We start from the raw sequence: 18009 nt of genomic DNA, 5'->3' as shown, positions 1-18009 counted from the left end.
AAAAATTTAATCATTGAATTTTATATTTTTAAAAATATTTTTAATATACGTATCAAATTTTGTTCAAATCAAATGTTATTTAATATTTTATCAATAAACTTATTTTTTATACATAACTTTAGATCACAAAACTTTAAATTTTAACATTTATTTGATGATATAGTTTAGGATCTTTGATCTTCTTGAAATTTTGTAAACATGAAAGATATAATAAAAACATACAATCTAACAATTAAATTTTCAAAATTTACACTCAATTTAAAGATATATGAGAAGTTTATAGAATTTCTCTCTAAACTACTAGTTTGAAGAGCAACTTTATTATTGTATTGGCTATAATACAATCTTTTTTCTTATTTGAAGTGAGTTTTATGTGTGAGTCCCACACATAAAACTCAGAATAAAGATAAAATGCATTGAATATACAAAATAATTCCTCATTGATTCGATATATATATATATATATATATTGGTTAAAGGGAAAAAAAAAAATAGCAAACAACCTAGCAGCCAAGTCAACTAGGTCCGAACAGAGTCGGTAACAAAAGGACCCCGAAGAATCTCTAATCAAAATAGGGCCAATCTCCATAGGCAGAGTTTCCAGAATAACAAAATCATGTTGAAGGCAGGATCCTTTCTTGGCAAGCATATCAAGATAGGCATTTGCTTAACTAAAGCAAGGGTTGATCTTCAAGGGTGGGATTTGGTAATGAATTGTTTGCGATCATCAAGAATTGGTGCAAAGTTAGCAGATGAGCTATCATTGTTAGAAAGTAAATAAACAACTACTATAGCATCAACATATAATTCAACCGCAAGAAACCCAAGAGATGAGAATAAAGTTAAGCCATCCATGACTGCCCAAAGCTCGGCCTTCAAACTATTGGCTCAGCCAATAGATCTAATGAATCCTTTGACTTAAGATCCATGGTGATTCCTGACTAGACCCCCACCTCCTGCTGGTCTCAAGTAGCTTAGGACAAGACCATCAGTGTTTAACTTATACCAATTTGGGGAAGGAGCCTCCTATCTCATAGGAACAAAGATAAGAGCTCTAGGAACTTGTTAATTTGAAACACAAAAGGAGAATACAATTGCTTTCTGTTCCACAATCTTAAGAAGGTTTAGGTTGATACTTCCTCTTGGAAGCAAAACCTATTTCTTTGAAGCCATATACTCCAAATGCCCATGAGGAAGAAAGAATCCCATCCAACCAGGGTATTAGGCCCAAGAGACATAAATGATTTTTTTTTTTTTTTTTCTCTTTTCGGTTCCTATATAGTACAAAATATTTTATAGTGCATGTTAATTAGTTTGGATGATTGTCTACACATAGAAAGATACCATTTTGTTTTGATCTCACAGACTCGATTCATTGTATCTCCTGTTGTGACTTGTGAGAGGAAATTTTCTCAACTATATAATATTATATGCTTATTGGAGGCTATTTTTTTCTTTGAAATAAGAAAAGATTACATCTACAAAAATTAGGTAAGAAGAAGTTGAAATGCTGTTTTTTTTTTTTTTTTCATTTTATTTATAAACCCGAAATGCTGTTAGTTATTATTATTATTATTATTATTATTTTCAGAGTAGAAAATGCATGTTAATATAGACTATGAGTTGATAAATTATTACTTTATGTATTGAAACTTGTACTATAAACAATAAATTGTGCATTTAAAAAGTCCCACATACTAAACATGCACTCTATTATTAGTGTGTCAAATTGTCAATAATAGATCCACACGGTGCAAAGGAGTACCATAACATAAGTTATAGTCTTATAGGTTATAGCCTCACATAATAAGAGTATACATTCAGGTTAATTAATGGTTCCTCACACTGCTTTATCATTACTCATTCAATAATACTAATGCCATATACTTTGTCACAACTATTGATGTGATCTATTGCTATTGATATGATCTATTGTAATTTATGTATAATAAAAATAGTACCATAGATGAGTTTATATAAAATTAACATTTTTTCAATCAAAAGCTTACATTTTAGCAAGTTTTAAATATGGTTCTTGAAATTTTTTTCAAGTTTTTATTTATTGAGTAATGCTACAAACATAATAATTTTCTTAACGTTCTTTACAACTTAGCAAGTTTATATTCGCTTTCACCTACTAGCAATACTAAACATCACTTTTTTTATAATCTACCGTGAATTTATTTGGAACTTCTATATTTGGTGGTCCAACCTATAATCTCTGGATATAGAACATTGGATGTTTATTATGGGTACAACAGTCCAGATGCATGCACTCTCCAGCAAAGCTTCGCAACGAGGACCATAGGCCCAATTGCAGTAACAATAGGCCTTGTAAGTTGAAACATCCACTACAAATTGCTCAGAAGTTTCAAGTTTAGTGACCCAATTTAATGTGGGTTAGCAAACAGGCTTTTCTAAAGCATATTAACAAAAAATGGGCCAGCCTAGGTTTCAAACCAAGTCAGTTATTTTGTGAACAGTTGAGCAACAGGAGCTTTATCTCAAAATAAGTGACAAAGATATATATTCATATTCTCACCCAAAATAATTATAATATGGTTACAATGTAAGCGTTGTCAAAGTTCAACCTAACCTGTGAATACGACACGATAAGATACGTGTCATAAACGAGTCAATCCATATGACTCATAATACATATTTAACACATCAATTTATTCGTGTCAACCCGAAATGACACATTTAACGCAACTCGTTTAACTCATATAACAAATAAATATTCATTTTATTCTAGATTTGTCAAATAACTTTTATATCTAACCTATATTTTAAACTTAAAAAGAAATGTGAGTAATTACAAAAACTTATAAAGGATATAATTAGAAATTGAAATGGGTTAAAAACTTAAAATGTATGCAGTACTTTTGGAATGTAAAAAAAACAAAGTATTTTTAGATAGATGTTATATTTAATATTAAATAAGTTGAAATAGGTTGTCACATTCGGGTTAACTTAGCACAACTTATTTATTAAGCGTGTCAAGTATGTTGGGTCAGGTCAATCCGCCTTATTAACATGTAAGGTTAGAGTTGAAGGATTATGACATGATTATTAAATTGGTCGAATTCGAGTCAAATCATTTAATCGAATGCCTCTATCTTAACACAATACGAACCCGAACCCGACGCGCTAATTTGAATGGACACCCCTATTCCAATGTCAATTTTGTGTAGGCCACTTTAAGAGCTAAATTTCGTCAAGATTTATCTTCAGAATCTTACCATGTCATTTCAAAGTTCAACAATGCTAGACTTTCCATTCCCAAATTAAAGGCAAAGCTACTACTAGTACTATCAAATATCAATCAAATCCCCAATAAAGCTTCACGGAGCTTCTAGTTGTATAATAGTTGTACATTTAACATGTCTGAAACGACAGATTACTGCACTGATTATTGATTGTATTTATGCTGCTACGAATCAATGTATAGGTGGCAACAAATTGTGTTTAGATTAATTTCCGCACATAGGCCACCAAGCCTCACTATACCTATGTTTGTCTTATACTCCCATGCCTATGTTTGTCTTATACTCCCATATACTTCCGAATACTAATTTTGATAACACTTTTGTCCCTTCTTTTTGGGTGTTCATTAACAACTAATTTACTAAATACAATTTTTTCACGGCCGTTGAAATGATAAGTTGTTAATAATATACCAAAAAAAAAAAAAAAAGTGTTGTGAATGACTAAAAAATGAACTCATATGAAAATCAATAATAATTAATCACCTTAAATTCTTAATAAGTTATGAAAAATGTTGTGTTTATAGCATTAATCTTAAGTTGCTTACAATACATTATTAATAAAAAGATGGAAAGTTAGCTTAGAATACAATTAGGAGGAAAATGATGAATTGCAAAAGACAAGAGAGATGGTTGCATCCTTCCTTTGCCAAATAGATTTAGTGCACAGAGGAGTCCAGCTGCCCGAGTAGGTATATACAATTAAGAGAGGATAACACTACAATCACTTAGCAACAAAGGTACCATCATTTTCATGATTTCATCACCAAGCTACCAAACTGTAAATTTTGACATCATTCTAGCTGATGACCAAAGACAAAGACCTAACCGCTTGATGAAATGCATTCTGCATGAAAATACAATAAGATTCTCATATTGTGAGAGAGGAATCCATGTGGTCCTAAGCTTGGATTACATATATATAGTACAAGGCAAGATATGAAAGGGCAATCCAATCTTTATCCCTTATATCCAACACTTCCTAATATGCCGTTTCCTTTATAACAGGATTTTATGGGGGAAAAAAAAATTATTTAAGAAAAAAGAGATACTTAATCTGGCCCAAATTGTTGATTTCCTATTCCATTTCAAGATGTCCCAAAAGTTCCTCTTTGAAAGTCTAAACCTTATCAACAGTATTCATCTTTTGTTGATCCTAGGTGTCCTTTGAATATTTACTTTATTTTCCATCAATCATAATTTGTCATATATTCATTTTTTCTTCCTTAGAAAACAACCAAAGTTTAAAATGAAAAAAATAAAATAAAATTAGACACATGGTATGCTACATTTAATGTAGCATAAAGTAGAATATTAAGAGTATGACAAGATTTTTATATGTACTCATAATAAAAATATGCATACAATATATTGAAGGACATTTAAGATTAGTTATTGATATTTTTTAGAACAGAATTAGTACACTTTAGGGCCTGATTGGTAGAAATATTTTTGCTTTTGTTTTTAAAACAATATAAAAACAATTTTCAAAAAATTGAACTTGAAACTAGTTTTCAGATAATAATTTTTATATTTTACGTGTTTGCCTCCCACTTTTAAGAACAATTTTCAAAATATTAAAAACAAAAAATAGTTGTTTGGGAGGCCATTTCTATTTTTGAGATTTAAAAAAATATATTTACAAAAAGTAATATGTAAAATCTGTTGATTACTCTATTTTTTGTGTATAATGATAAGGGAAGAAAGCTCATTATATATATAATGATAAGTTTCAAATTTGAAGGGTGGGAATTCTTTTTGTGGTAAAGATAAGCTCATCAATTTAAGAGATAAAAGACTTTGGGAAAATATGTGGGGTCCATTGTTTTTAACTTATTTATAGTTATGCCATTAAAAACATTTTCTGTATCTTGAAAAGTGAAAACACCTTCTTAGCCGTTTTCAAAATCCTGTTCTAAACCCGGAAAATAGGATATTTAAAAACTGTATTTACAATAAATTCAAGTGTGGGATCCACCATTTTATCGATTGCAAAAAAAAAAAAAAAAAAAAATACATATTTAAATACTCTTACCATGCAGATCCTTAGATTCTAATAATTGGATACTGTAGGTTGAAGCTCTCTCTTTTAAAAGAATAGAACTTAACTATTGCATGGTAAAATTTGAATTTATAACGTTTACTCCATGATAATTGTTTTTTATCCCAATCTTATTTAAGTTGAAAACACCTATGTTCAAAAGATACTTTGTCTTTCCTACTCAATATATAAGACTTTGTCATTAATTCAGCTTATGTAACATTTTTTTTTCTTTTTTTAGGATAAATTTGATAGTTACAATGGAAATTTAACTCTTTAGTAATTTTTACTATGAAGTGCTAATTGAATTATAAAGGTAATGTTTTAGGATTTTCAAAATTGTGGAAAGATTCTTCTGTTTGATTGTAAATCACACAGAGAATTAAATACTAGGGATATTTGGATTCCTACTCAACCCCCTTTTTGTAGAAATGTGAATTCCTTTTGAAACATGTGAATACTTAGATTTCCAAACTTGAAAGAAATTACATTTGTTATTGTGGGGCCAGAAAATCGGGTAGCCTTGGCCCACTCCAAGCCAAGCCTAAATGGCCCACGCCGAGGATGCATGATGGGTCCGAGGATGACCCTGTCCTCGGGCGTCCGAGACCTCGGAAAAACACGAGGACCACCCTACCAAAAGACTCCTGGAATATCCGAGGAGGAGAGGGCCCAGTGCCACGCGTTGGCGACAGAAGTGCGGAGAAGGGGCAAGCCCTGGGCAAACTGTCACCTCGGCATTGAATACGCTCACCTAACCCTTCTGGCCGCATTAATGGGAATGTAACCCCTTGATAGGGCAACATCGATCAGGGTGAGCCACCTGAGCACGGATATGACCTCTGACGGGACAGACGGTCAGAAGGGAGCCTAATAGATGATCAACAGGAGGAGGAAAAGAGGGATATATAAGAAAGGTAAGCAAAGTGTAAGGGAGAGTTTTGAGGGGGGAGAGGAAAAACCTCCTCGGCTATGGTCCGAGGAGCATCCCTCAGTTGTAAATTGGTCTTAGTATCTTTCAATAAAAGAAAAGTAGTTTATGCCTCAGGCACGCCGGTGAGCGCCTAAACCTTCGATCCACTCTCTACAAATTTATTGTTCTAGGTTCGTTGGGCCTAGGGGAACCCATATCTTTTGGGCTACAACAAAAACCGACCCTACAGTTATAAATTGACAATTTTAACCTTTTGTCCTTATCTTTTCTTTTCTTTTTTTTTCTTTTTTGTTTTTTGTTTTTTTGTTTTTTTTGTTTTTTTTTTTTTTGAAACTGAATCATTCATTTCATTCAAAAGAAAGGCATAACAGCCAATACAATCTCAGAACTGACAAAACAAGACAGCAAAGAAAAGTAACTAGACAAACTTCAAACAGACCAACCTACAAGCAAAATCTTTTAGTTAAACCTATCTATACCAAGAAGATCAGCTACAATATCTAGTGTTGTACCAGTCCAGCTCTTCAACTCTCCACCTCTCTTGGCCTATTGAGCAAGTTCATGGGCTATCTTGTTATAGAAATGTAGATTCCTTTTGAAACATGTGAATACTTAGATTTCCAAACATGAAAGAAATTACATTTGTTATAAATTGACAATTTCACCCTTTGTCCTTATCTTTTTTTTTTTTTTTTTTTTTTTTTTTTTTTGAAACTGAATCATTCATTTCATTCAAAAGAAAGGCATAACAACCAATACAAGCTTAGAACTGATAAAACGAGGCAGCAAAGAAAAGTAACAAGACATACCACAAACAGACCAACCCACAAGCAAAATCTTTTAGTTGAACCTATCTATACCAAGAAGATCAGCTACAATATCTGGTGTTATACCAGTCTAGCTCTTCAACTCTCCACCTCTCTTGGCCTGTTAAGCAAGTTGGCGGGCTATCTTGTTGCTATTACTACTTATGTGTCTAACCCCTGTCATCTTAAATTTGGACATTTCAAGGATGATACTAGAAATGATGTTGCCAGCCAAACCTTTACATTCTCTGTCTTTTACTACCTAGATAGTTTTGCAAAGAATCTCCTTCCAAAATGACATTCTCCAGGCCTAACTCCATAGCTAGGATAGCACCCTTTTTCATGGCCAAAGCTTCGGTTTCCTCCACTACAAATTTTCTGAAAAGAGGCATGCTAACAGCTGCAACAATTTGACTCTCCCGATCCCAAATGACAATACATGTGCATACCCAGAACGGGCTTAAAGGGCCAGCTCACTCTTGGACTCACAATATATTTGTAACGTGGGTTTTGGTTTTCCTACTTTGGGCGATCTTAGCCAAGATACCCAATTATGTCTCTCAAGCTTCTATATATCCCCTCTCCCCTTCTTAGTCACTCTCTTACTCTTAAGTATAAGCTATTTTTAGTACCTCTTCACCAACCCTTTTCCTTCCTTTGTTTCTCCTATTTATAGCCAAGCGTGAGTGGAAGGATGATGATTGCATTCAAAACTAGTGCAACCAGAGGTCCAATGTTGTTAATTGTAGGTAGTTGTTTAGGTGGAAGTGGCTTTGAAACTAGTTCCCACTTCAATAGAATTGCTCGGCAACGGTACGCCCTTAAATGTTACTAGGTGGCCGGTAGACAGCACTCGGGCAGTTGCATCAATGCTCGGGGGTGGTTCGCTGAGCGTGGTCCAGGTGACGTGTAAACCTCCAAGGAGTGAAATGGACAAAATGTTGGGTTGGCGTATAAGGCCCATATGGGCTTGGACATTACGGCAGCTTAAGGCCCAAATAAGCCTGGGTATACTAGTGCTATACATTAGCCCCCACTTGATTCGTGCTCCATTCTTGGGGACAAATCAAGGAACTCAAGAGGCTGTAATCACCTGGGAAGCTAAAAGGGTAAATATTCGGTGGTTGAAGTACCAATTAATGCACCCTCAAAAGACGCGTTGTATCTGACTGATGGCTTAGCCGTCATTATTATCTGACGGTTTGAAAACCAAGGCCGCGTGCGTGTGGTAGTTAAGGTGGGGATTCGTAAGGTTTCCCACCAATCGCTTATTTAATGCTATTTATTTTTCCTTTAGCCCCAATAAATAATCACTTCTAACTCTTTCCTTCACTTTTGCATTCTTCATCCTTCAAACTTTTCACTCTGCCGAGCATACTATTTCCGTGCGTTCATCTCCTAGCCCAGAACACCTTTCCTCCTTAGAGCCCACAATAAGTTCCTTCTCCTCTTCTTCTGTTTATTCTATTTTGTTCCATTCTACGATAATCGTAGTTTTAAAATCCTAGTTTAGAGGATGGGCTACTCTCATCTCCTTTCTTCTGAAGCCACTTTGGCTACCTTTAGGGCTGCCTACAATGTTCTTGGGGATGTCGATATTGCCTACTGCCATGTGGGCGATATTGACATCCAAAGGCGCCGTGGTGTAAATACGGTTTTCTTTTCCTTGATGGCTATTCTTGAGGGCGGGGTTAGGTTCCTGGTTGACCCCCTCATCCTAGGTACTCTTAGATTTTAAGGTCTCTGTCCTGACCAACTCCTTCCTAACTTTTACTGAGTGGTGAGTTGCGTTATTAGGTTGAATCAGTTGTTTGGCTTGCAACTGAATCATCATGACATTAATTTTATGTACAGTCTGTGCTGCAATATCAACTCGGATTATTACTTGAAAACTAGGGATACGAGGGTACGACTTATTTCATGCCTACCTGACCCAAATAGAAATTCAACGGGAGACTTTGTATGGGTGAGCGGCAATTGGTTTGCCAAGGAACTCCCTTGCGCGTTTTCACCGCGCGATATTGGTCGATACCAAATGCATTTTACTTAACTATATTTCTGTGATTCTGATATGAAAAAATAATCACTAACTAGCCTTTATGTTGCTTCCGTGCAGAGAGTAAAAGATTTAAGCTGGATCTCAAGGTAGTACATGTTCGGGACCTGAATTTTGTGTTCAAGTCAGAAATTTTTGTTCACTGGGATGGACAACTCCGAGCATCTCATTTAATACTCGGCGTTGACCCCGTGAATTCCACTTGGCAAGCATTTAGCCAAGCTATGTTAGTTGATAACCGCCTCCTTTCCTACATTGACATAAGGCATGCAAACTTCCTCCCCCCAAAATTCCCTGTACATTTGCTCTAACAAGTGTCAGTCCATACGCGACTTAACCGAGCGCGTGTCATGACGCCGCCGAGAGCAGGCCCACGAACCGTTCTAGCCTAAGGTTTCTGCTCAACCTGAGGCTCTTGTAGAATTTAAGGCTCTTGTTCAAGAAGCCGAGGGTGTAGTAGCCGAATCAGTTAGCTTTTCAAAAACATAATACGATCATGGTCACACCATGGTGACTAGGAAGACAATGACAATCAGTCGTTTTGTGTCAAGTGCTCGACTAACCGCTCAACAGCAAGAAACTCCAGGCTAAGATCCTACGCCTCCTCCCGCTCCAGTGAGCCGTACCCGAAAAAGGTAGCGCACAACCAAGCAGACGTAGACAAGCTTAGGTAACGTGCCCGCCAGAACGCCTCCCCGACCATTGGTTGGCATTGTCATTCAGGAGCTAGTGGTGCAAACCAGAGTGAACGTGGCGTCCAGTTCTCAAGTCTCAGCGAAGTGGCAACATTCTTTCCAGCTCGATGGTAAGCATCTCCCTATGTCCGCTAGTGTAAGAGTTTAGGACAAAGGCCATGGGGGTCGTGTTGCCTAGGGTTTGGCACACGGCCTCCTTCTGCCCGAGGACATGCACACCTTCGCGGAAGGGCAGATGAGTCATTAAGGAGGCGGTTGCAATGGCACACTATAGCGGTAATAATTTCATTTTATCTTATTTTATTTTACTTTTGTTCTTGGTTTTCTATTTGCTTATACTTGCACACATTCTTTTCTTTTTTATACCCGTCATTATTGTTTGGTCAAGCCGCGTAACTATCTCATATCGTGGACGGGAGGACGAAGGAGCTTTCTGAAGATGCTGAGCGGGAAAAAGCTCTAAAGGACAGTGTCGAGTCTACCACGAAGGAAAAAATGAAAGTTGTCGAGGATGTAGAGAAGAAGGCTACTTTGGTCGAGAAGGCAAGGGCTCTGGCCAAGGGAAAATTTGCGAAGCTGGAGGTGCAACTAGGGGGTACCAAGCTCAAACTGGCGGAGGCCTAGAGTTTGGACACTGCTCTAGGAGAAGAATTGGCCGATCTGAAGGCAGCGTTGGAAGTTTGTGAAAACAAGTGGTACAACGAAGGGTTTGTTGATGCCGAGAATTCTGTGGAGCTGGTTGTTCATCAAGCCCAAAAGCTCGAATTTGAGGATGGGTGGTTGGCCACTCTTCAAGCTATGGGGGTCCCTGAGGATTCTCCTTTGAGGGACCATAGTTAAATCCCTTTCCCAAATCCTTCAGATGCCGTGCAGAATGCCCCTAACGTCATTGATGAAGAAGAGACCACCAACATAAGGGAGTTGGTGGAGGCAATTGACTCCCACGCGAAGTGGACTAACCTGGAGGCCACTTGTAACCCTCATGCTGGAGATTAATTCAGTGGGAATGCCCAGTTTCTATCTTCTCTAGCTGCCTAACAGCCCCCCGAGGATATTTCTCACTTTCAGACTGCAAACCCCTTAAGCTGATTGCCAAATCGGATTTCTCATATTTTAATTTTCTTTTGCTCAAATAATTTTTCTTTTTAGCTAGTTTACTTATGTCACCGAGTTGTAGTGACAGAACAATTATCTTTCCTGAGCTTAACTTTTTATTTTACCGGTTACCGAGTTTTGGTAACTAAACATCAGTTTAAATTTTATACACTATTTTAAATTATGTTTATGAATGTTTTGCTATCGTATTTTTATTTTTTATATATTTGTTTATTATTTACCGTGTTTGTGGATTGTTTTACGTATGCGCTCTACATGGTCAGGTGATTTAATCTCGAGGTAGGTTAGATTGCCTCGGATGGTGTGTGTTCATTCTCCTGTACTTAAATGAACTCTGATAGCATCGAGCAGCAGGCTTCTACCCTAAGGAAAATTTTGTGTGGTTTCCACTCGCTCGGCGATAGTGATTGAACCAAAAGGCAAGCTTCTGTCCTTAGCAAATTTTCTGAGGTCTCCACCTGCTTGGCGATATGAATCGAATCGAGAAACAGGTTTCTGCCCTTAGAGGATTTTGTGAGTTTTCCACCTGCTCAGCAATAGGGATTGAACCGAGAGGCAGGCTTCTGTCCTTAGAGGGTTTTGTGAGGTTTCCACCTACTCAGAGATAGGGATTGAACCGAGAAACAGGCTTCTGCCCTTAGAAAATTTTTTGAGGTTTCCACCTGCTCGGCAATAGGGATTGAACCGAGAAATAGGCTTTTGTCCTTAGAGGATTTTGTGAGGCTTTCACTTGCTCGGTGATAGGGATCGAATCGAGAAACAGGCTTCTGCCCTTAGAAAATTATGAGGTTTCCACCTACTCGACAATAGGGATTGAACCGAGTGGCAGGCTTCTGTCCTTAGAGGATTTTGTGATGTTTCCACCTATTCGGCGATAGGGATCGAATCGAGAAATAGGCTTCTACCCTTAGAAATTTTTTTGAGGTTTCCACCTGCTCGGCAATAGGGATTGAACTGAGAAGCAGGCTTTTGTCATAAAGAATTTTTTGAGGTTTCCACTTGCTCGGTGATAGGGATCAAATTGAGAAACAGGCTTCTGCCCTTAGAAAATTTATTGAGGTTTCCACCTGCTCGGCAATAAGGATTGAACCAAGAAGCAGACTTCTGTCCTTAGAAAATTTTCTTAGCTCGTTAATCAGTGCTTTACAAAATTGATAATGGAGTTAAATGCACCTGCACGAGCAGATAGCACTACATTCATTAGTTAAATATGTGTACACGGCTACATTCAATTTACACTCTAGTGTACAACAGATTAGTGATAAAACTTATTTAAGTTATGAACGTTCCATGGCCGAGGGAGCAACCTTTCATCTAAATCCTCCAAGTAGTACGCCTTTACACCTGTAATAATGGTTACTCTATAGGGTCCCTCCCATGTCGGGGCTAATTTCTCGGCGTTAGTGTCCCGCATGTTCCCTACTGCTTTTCTCAACACCAAGTCCTCGACACTGAATTCCCTTACCTTTACGCCTTGTTGTAGCATTGGGCAAGCTTTTGTTGGTACTGGGCTAACCGTATAATCGCCAATTCTTGGTATTCTTCCAGTGAATCCAGATGCTCCATCAACATTTGGTTATTCTGTTCAAGGGCAAATTCAGCGAGCCTCACACTGCGTAAATTTACCTCGACCGGAATAACGACTTCTGTTCTTTATGTGAGAGAGAATGAAGTCTCCCCCATGGACCTCCTGGCGTCGTGCGATATGCCCATAAGACGTTTGGCAGCTCTTCGGCCCATCTTCCTTTCCCTCTATCTAGCCTTTTCTTTAATTCGTTCATAATCACCTTGTTAGTGGCATCGGCTTGGCTGTTGCACTGTGTGTACGCTAGGGTCGAATACCTATTCTTGATGCCAAGTTCATGACAAAACTCACGAAACGCCCTGCTATCGAATTGCAGTCCATTGTCAGATATCAGTGAGTCTGACACCCCAAACCTTGTGATTATATTTCTCCATACAAACTTTTTGACATCCACGTCCCGAATGTTAACAAGAGCCTTTGCCTCCGCCCATTTGGTGAAGTAGTCGATAGCCATTAACACAAACCTCCGGTTACCCGTTGCACGGGAAAACGGGCTGAGAATATCCAACCCCCACTGTGCGATGGGCCAGGGACTGCTGATCAAATTCAAGTGACCTGTCGGCTAATGGACTAATGAGGTGTGCCTCTGACACTGTTCACATTTACGTACGTACTCGGTGGCGTCTTTCTGCATCTATGGCCACCAGAACTCCTGAGTCATTGCTCGGTGTGCCAACGAACGTCCTTCCACGTGACTGCCACACACCCTGTCATACAATTCGGCCAATAGTCGCTCACCTTTTCAGGGTGCAGACATATAAGGTACACCCCCCCAAAAGACCTTCGGTATAACTTACGGTCTGCCGATAACCAATACCGAGCAGCCACGCGACGAACCCTATTAGCCTCCTCTTCATCATCTGAGACTCGATCTTCAACTAGGAAATCAATGATTGGGTCCATCTAGCATGGCTTGGTCGTCAAAATCGTGGCCACCTCAATCCTACTAGTATCAACACCATACCAATACTCGGCTCTTTTATGAGTTCTACTTTGATTAACCAAGGCACTTTGCCTGTCATCGATGATTCCAACGTTGTCAGGGAGTCAGCATGTCAATTCTGTGTCTAGGATACTTGGGCCACCTTCGCTGTACAAAATTTATCCATAATTTGCTTCAACATCTGCAAGTACGCTTTCATTGGTGAATCCCAGGCTTTTCATAACTGCCCTGCACTTGATTAACAACCAGTCGGGAATCTGAATATACTTCCACATCCCGTGCCCCTATAGCCAAGACGGCTCTTAATCTGCCGAGTAAGGCTTTGTATTTAGCTTCGTTATTAATGGCTCTAAACCCCAGCTGAAAAGAATACTCCAACCGTATTCCTTCAAGAATGATAATGACGATTCCGACACCAGCACCCAAGGCGCTTGATGCCCTGTCCACAAATACCTTCCTCGGGTGACTCTCTACACAACAGACCATCTCCCTGTTGTTTTTAGGAGAAACTCTACAACAAAATCTGTAAGAATCTAGCCCTTCATTGAATTCCTTGGCCTATACCTTATATCAAAGGACCCCAATCGGGTTGCCCACTTCGCTATCTGGCCCGTGAAGTTAGATATCTTTAATAACAATTGTAAAGGATACTTGGTCAGAACGTAGATAGTGTGGGCTTGAAAGTAGTGAGGCAATTCCTTGTTGCATGCACAAGGGCCAACACCAACCTCTCTAGGGGTAGGTATCTAGTTTCAATGTCGACTATGGTCTTGCTAACATAGTAGATGGGTTACTGCTTCCCCCGATCCCTTAAAAACACGACGCTTACAGCATGCTCAGACACAGAGAGGTACATAAATAGGTCCTCCCTGGGATCTAGGGTTGCCAACATGGGCGCCCGTGTTAGATATTCTTTCAAATCTTGGAAAGCCCTTTCGCACTCCTTGTCCCATTGAAACCCTTTTCATTTCTTGAGAAGCTAGTAGAATGGACAGCAATGATCTGCAAACTTAGAAATAAACTGGTTAAGGGCAGCTAGCATTCCGGTCAAGATTTGTACCTCCTTTGGATTGTTCGGCGACATAAGGCATTGCACAGTGTCAATCTAATCGGGGTTGACCTCTATCCCATGACTAGTGATCAGATAGCCTAGGAACTTGCCAGCTCCTACCCCGAAGGCACACTTGTCTGCATTTAGTCGCAGCTTATGCTGTCGAAGCACATTAAACACCCCCCGGTAGATCCTCAAGATGTCGTGCTTCCTGTTTACTTTTCACCGCCATGTCGTCGATGTACACCTCAACCGTTCACCCGATCTTGTCCCGGAACGTTCTGGTCATCATTCGTTGGTATGTTGCATCGGCTTTCTTTAATCCAAAAGGCATCACGGTGTAATGGTAACTTGCGTTTGGTGAGATGAATGTCGTCTTCTCTTAGTCTTCAGTAGCCAAGGCAATCTGATGATAACCCTGAAAGGCATCTAGAAAACTCATCCTCAGGTGCCCGTAGGTTGTATCTACCAATTGATCTATTTTTGGCATAGGGAATGGATCATTTGGGCATGCTCGGTTCAAATCTGTGAAATCTACACAAACCCTCCATTTTCCACTCTTCTTTTTAACTACCACGGTATTCGCCAACCACTCAGGGAAGGAGATTTCCCTTATCGCCCCGGCCTCCTTTAACTTCCCCACCTCCTGCCTTACCGCCTCCGTATGTTCCCTAGTTGACCTTCTCGGCCTCTGCTTCCTCGATGGAAATGACAGGTCTACATTAAGCTTATGAACAATGAACTCGATATCAACTCTAAGCACCTCATACGAGCTCTATGCGAACACATCTACATTTTGTATCAAAAACAGTAACATTTCTACTTTGTCCTTGTCCTCCATGCTCATTCCGACCTGAAAATACCGGTCAAAGTCTGGCAGTATCTTTTCTCTAATTAATTCCTCAGCATAATTAGCCTCTATTCCCTCTCGGGAATTCTATAATTGCTATGAAGATGCTTCCTCATTGGTTTCCTTTTGCTTATCCTGTTTGTTCTTCCAGTCGACTACGGCAACTAAGCATTGCATATCCGCTTCACTATGGCAATACCCTGCTCAGTGGGGAATTGGACCTTCACATGTAAGGTGGACAGAACAGCCCTCATTACGTGAATCCACGGCCAGCCCAAAATTGCCGTGTATGGTGAAAACAAATTGATTACTATGAATGTCACCATCACCTCCTTACCTTCCATATTCACGAAAAGAGAAATTTGTCCCTCAAGAATCACAACCCTGCCATCAAATCCAACCAACAGCGTATTGTACTTTGACAGATCCTGAGTTTTCAACCCGAGCCCTTTGAATAGGTCTGGATACATCATGTTAGCCTCGTTCCCCTAGTCAATCATCAACCTTTTTACCAGGAAGCTGCTTACCCAGGCTGTGACTACCAACGCGTCGTCATGCAGTTAAATCGTTCCTTCTAAGTCGTCTTCATTAAAAGCAAGGATCTCTTGAGTATGTTTCGCTTTCTTCACCGAGGGTCTTTTCTTTAAGGGTTCTTTTACGGGCATAATAGTCAATACCTCCTTTTTGGTCACAGCTGCACCCCTCGAGGTGGCATGGATCACTTCAATTACTCCCAACAGTGGTGGGAAAAGGTTCCCTCTCTGCTGAGCACCTTGCCCGGTGCCCCGATCACCAGGATTCACTACGAATTCCTTCAAATGTCCTGCTTTTACCAACTGTCGTAGATGGTCTTTCAATGCCTGGCACTGCTCAGTGATATGCCCCTTATCTTTGTGATAGGTGTAGTACAGATTCTAGTTTCTCCGAGAGGGATCACCCCCCATCTTGTTCGGCCATCTAAAGTACGACTTATTCTTGATTCGGTCAACAATCCTGTGTACTGGTTCTTTAAATGTCACATTCACCTCCCCTAGCTGCCACTTGGGCTCCTGTATCTTAAAATCCTTCCGAGGCCTTGGCTGAAGGCTGCTCTGCCGAGGACGATTTATCAATAGGGCCTTACCCTTGCTCTGCAATCTTTCATCCTCCAGGCACTTATACTCCTCGATACGGCTCATGAGCTGCCTCATGTCCTCAAAAGGCTTCTTTGTCAGCGACTCCCGCAATTCAGAATCTTTAGGCAACCCCATCCTGAAGGTGCTCGCTGCAATTTTCTCATTGCCCCCACCTATTTCATTATAAAGCTCCCAATACTGACTGGCGTAGCTACAAAGGGTCTCCCCAACCCTCATCCTCATCGACAGTAAAGCATCTACTAGTTGTGGCACCCGGCTACAAGTTACAAACTGGATACCGTGTTAGGGTTTGTGCATTTGTGCTTTTAAATCCTATTGTATGATGTTATGTATTACATTATATATGACTTAATATTGTAATTAATAAAGTTGTTTTATTATTATCTAAAATAATGGTGACATGAATATTTAGACATTGTCATATAGTCCATGAGATGCATAGTATGTGATTTATGTGAAAAGTCACAGAAGATATAAATCACAAGTTCTTTGTAAACTCAGAATTTAGTTTGTAGTCAGTGATGAAATTGGGCGTTTCATCTGCGAAGACTATAACATGTCAACTAAGATGATTTGTCTTGATCATGGAAGTGGTAACTTCTAGTTGATATGTTAATATGTTTTAAGAGTTAAGACATATTGAACTGGACCACTGTGAGATTTATTATTCTCCTCATAATTGTCAATTGAATAATAAATCTCACGACTTATATTCACATGAACTTTTAATCCTGAGAGAATAATAGATCTGATCATGAAGTGTAGGTTGTTTTGATATATTAAGAGTGAGAGCTAAAGTAACGGTCAAAACCTCAGTATGTTGGGCAGCCACATTTAGTGTTGATGGAACATATATTCTCAAGATGGAATTCATAGTTTCTTAATGGAGATATAAAATATTCCCTTGAGATAAGTTTTATGATTTTGTTATTTAGAATGTTAGGCCTAACTACTTTAGTAAATAGTTAAAAAGTATATGTTTATGAAATTAGATTTCATAAATATATGATGAATAACTTAAATGATTAAACCAGGTACTCAAGGATTAAAATTTATTAATCTACAAAGTGGCAGTTTTCATTAATGACTTTGTATTACTATGAATTATGAAGGGGTTGCATGTATAATAAAGTCTTGAGATATAATCTATTAATAAGGCCTAGAGTTCAATTATATTTATATAGTGGTATTAAATATAATTAATCATTACTTTGGACTTGTCAAAAGTTGACAGAAAAGCCCAAGGCCCATTAGAGCTAGTGTCTTATTTATTCCCTTTTGGTCCCACTCCAAGCCATATACTAAAGCCCAATTGGGAAGGCCTAAAAGGCTAACCCAATTAGATAATCAGTTATTAGGAGAGAAACATACAGAATTTGATATAACATGAATTGGTATGTATGTGAGTGAAGGACACTCTCTCATTCTCTCTAGGAAAAACTCATATAACTAATTGAGAGACCACACATCTTGGGCGTTAGTGGAATTAGAGTGAAGATTGAAAGTCTTCTTAAGAACTTCTGAATTTTG

Source organism: Quercus suber, unplaced genomic scaffold (assembly GCF_002906115.3).
Source record: "Quercus suber isolate HL8 unplaced genomic scaffold, Cork oak 2.0 scaffold_248, whole genome shotgun sequence".
Lineage (NCBI taxonomy): Eukaryota > Viridiplantae > Streptophyta > Magnoliopsida > Fagales > Fagaceae > Quercus > Quercus suber.
The sequence above is the reverse complement of the archived record's forward strand: the minus strand, read 5'-3'. Positions refer to the sequence as shown.